Genomic DNA, 3,215 nt, shown 5'->3' with positions numbered 1-3,215 from the left:
CCCCGCCCCCCGGCGCAGAGGAGCCGCCGTCGCGGGACGGCAATCCCAGTCTGGTCAGTGTATTTACCGCTAGTAAGTGTGAAATCTAGCTCCTCCCCCGACCACCAGGGCACCAGGGCTGGCGGGGATGGGGCGGTGGAGGCTACACGGAAGTGGAGTACACGGAAGTTGGGTGAGGCGAGGGAGGCGAAGCGAACAAGCTCTTCCACCGAGCCGTAGGTTAGACGTGTACTTTTGCACATCTTCATCAGATTTTAAACGTTTTAAACCAGGTTTGTATATTTTTTGAAAAAAGTCTGTTTACAATGGGAAAACAAAGGTGCTAACTCCTACCTTTAAAAGGCACTAACGGTTTGGTACCTTTAGTAAAGGCACTTGTTTGTAGCACCGTAAGGGTAATTTAGTGCCTTGTTTAGTGCCTCTGTGAGACACTAAACTAAAAATGTGTTTAGTGCCCCAGAAGAGGCACGACTCAGCACCTTTGTTTTACCAGAGTACCCTACACTACAAGCATGATTTGGTTCGAATACGTCCTAATAAACACTCTGAAACATATTGTTACCTGTATCTTTCACGTCGATTTTGAGAAGTTGTTTGAAGTTCTCCTTAGAGCCTCGTACTTATCACCTCTGAAACACTGTAACACGAAGAAGAAGTGATTAGCTAGATTGGGGCAAATATCAGCCATATCAGCTTATTTTAGCTGCCCTAGAAAACGCGAGAACCACTATCGGGGTCTGTTCAGCTAAAAATTAGATGACAGCTAATATTCTTACTCAAGGACTCACTGCTCACATAAGAAGGATTATAATTGCATGACGACCGTCTTATTCTTGTAGCCGGATTTTTTTTTGCCCAAAGAAATTTCGTTGCCAACTCTATGACAGCCGGTGGTTGTGCCACCGACGCATGTCGTCGGACTATACAGCGTGAAGCCTTTCCAAGGACAAAATGTTGTTTGGTGCAGTGACACATTGACACATGTCGTTGGATCACTGGACACATTCTTTTTCGTATTGTGATACTCGTTTTATTGTGGCCGTCGAGCAGCCATAGGGTCACTGTAACGATCACTATTCGTTACTGGTTGGTTTTTCCTTTCATTTTATTTTATCTCTGTCCGTAGTCTAAGGTGACCGTTGGTTTTTTAAATTGAGGCGCCTAACGGTTCAGTTTTAAGCTTCGCGCTTGTGCGCTCGAGTTTGAATTTCCCACCCTTCCCTCCTCGTGACGTTTCTCATACCATTTGAATTTGGCGCGGAGTGCCGCCATGTCTGTTTCTCATATTGGAGATTGGCGCGCTAAGCGGCCATGACAGTTTGCCATACTGGTCCTTTTGGCGCGCGGCGTCACGGGAACGTTCTCGGAAGCAGAGAGAGCGGAGAGTCAGTTTCCGGTTGTCAGTCCGGTGAGAATGACGGGAGTAGAGAGCATGTTTTTTTAATCTTTAATCATCGGAGATATCTTTTGAGTGGAGAACTGCTGGAGTTCAGTTTTATGCTTTAGGGCATTTATATTTTAATTGAAGATAAGTTGGTGAGTGCCACGATTACTATGAAGTAATATTTCTGATGTTGATATATGGATGGCCCGCCTAACCTCCGGTTCCCATGTGCTTTGCCACAGGTGCTGTTTTATTTTGATGTTCCAAGCCTTTTTCTACTATGTGCTGGCTCACATTCTTTTATGTATTGGTGAGTTGAGCGATGGATTGATTTTGATCATTATTTTCTGGAAGAGATTAACTGATGGAAATGTGATATTGTAGGAACATGTTTTGATGAACCCGATGTGCACTGTGGTGATTTCCTGACTGGATCCCAGTGTTTATTTTACACCTGATCGGTGAGTTAATTTATTGATGCCTCAGAAGAACATGAATTGATATTCCTGGTCAAAATGTCCGGTATACTGAGTGTCCTGTTGTTCTCTTGTTGTTTCGGGGTTCTTGGTTATGTTATAACCCTACCATGTGTTTATGGCTCTCATGTTTGATTGGTTTTGCCATTGCTCCCGCTTGCTGTGATTTTGAGGTTGCTGTTCAGCTTCATCTTTCTTCTAGAGTTTCTCCCGGACTCATGTATATTTCATTTGTATTTCTGCGTATAGTCAGTTTGACTGCAGTAATTTGGTAGAGCCTTTGAGGTGTCTGCTTTTATTATGACCTTGTGATTTGAGGTCTATGATCTGAATTCTCTAGCTTTACTAGAACTTTTCTGTAATGTCTGGCTTTGTTTTGTAGCCATTTTGAGTTGAGATTTTGAGGTTGTTTGAGGGACTTACTTGTACCTCGTTTGAGATTGGCGGTTGTTTAGCGCCTGTGTACCTTGAGTTTTATGGAGCGTTTTTAGCTCTAGTTAGAGGCTGGTCCTCTGTCTTTTAATTGTTTAAGATTTGTTTGGCTGTTAGCCTTTATCTTCTCTGAGAAGTTGTGAACTTGTAGTTCCTGTTTGAGTGTTAGTGTCTGAATTTTGAGGTACTTGGAGTCAGTGTTTGTACTTCTTCACGCTGTGATATTGTTTGTCTTTGTATTATTAAAGCCTTTGAATTGTTATTGTTAACCTGAGTAACTTCTGTAGCCATAACCTTTGACGGTGACTTGTCACCTGGCGCCCATTTATTATAGAGGACTTTAAGTCAAAGTTGAACCCTCCCAATCTTACCGTCTGGCTGGCCGGTGTGGTTAGCAATAACTTCAATTTAGTTTTTCTGGGCTTTGCTTAATTTTGAGGCTACATTTTGGCGCCCAACGTGGGGCTAGTTTTGTAATTGTTTACAGTTCTTTTGTTTACTTTTGTAATCACTATTTAGAATTGTAATTCTCTATTATCTTAGGCACTTGTAATATTTAAGTGTTTATATTGTGTACTTTGAGCTTTTGCTTTTGAGCTTGTATTTGAGTCTGCACCTTTGAGGTTATTGTTTCTTGTACTTTGATATTGTACTTGTTTGCTCTTATTTGCATTTATATTTGAGCTTAGTTATGCTTCTTGTCCCTTCCGCTTTTTAAACGTCTTGGACTGTGGCAGGTGCTGTGCTTCTTCTGTGATTGGCCAACTTGAGACACCTTTCCGCTTTGCTGATTTTCACCTTGGACTTGCGCTGCTTGCTGTTCCTGGTGTGTTGCGGTTAAAGGTAGGACACTCAACAGTATACCATTGAAAGGACTGACCATGGAAGTTGAGAGGCTTAAGAAGGACGAGCTGCTCTATGAG

The 3,215-nt window shown here is 42.6% G+C and overlaps 1 long non-coding RNA gene across 1 annotated transcript; it reads left to right on the top strand.

Annotated features, from left to right (window-relative positions):
• The first annotated feature begins 1,061 nt into the window (after nucleotides 1–1,061).
• On the top strand, nucleotides 1,062–1,849 carry LOC127750683 (uncharacterized). The gene is made up of 3 exons (XR_008011813.1): nucleotides 1,062–1,536; nucleotides 1,627–1,694; nucleotides 1,769–1,849. It is a non-coding gene; the product is annotated as an uncharacterized LOC127750683 (long non-coding RNA).
• Nucleotides 1,850–3,215: the final 1,366 nt, after the last annotated feature.

The sequence above is a fragment of the Frankliniella occidentalis genome, unplaced genomic scaffold (assembly GCF_000697945.3).
Source record: "Frankliniella occidentalis isolate FOCC.00 unplaced genomic scaffold, Focc_3.1 Scaffold234, whole genome shotgun sequence".
In the NCBI taxonomy this organism is placed as follows: domain Eukaryota; kingdom Metazoa; phylum Arthropoda; class Insecta; order Thysanoptera; family Thripidae; genus Frankliniella; species Frankliniella occidentalis.
Note: the sequence above shows the minus strand (reverse complement) of the source record. Positions and strands in the feature narration are given on the sequence as shown.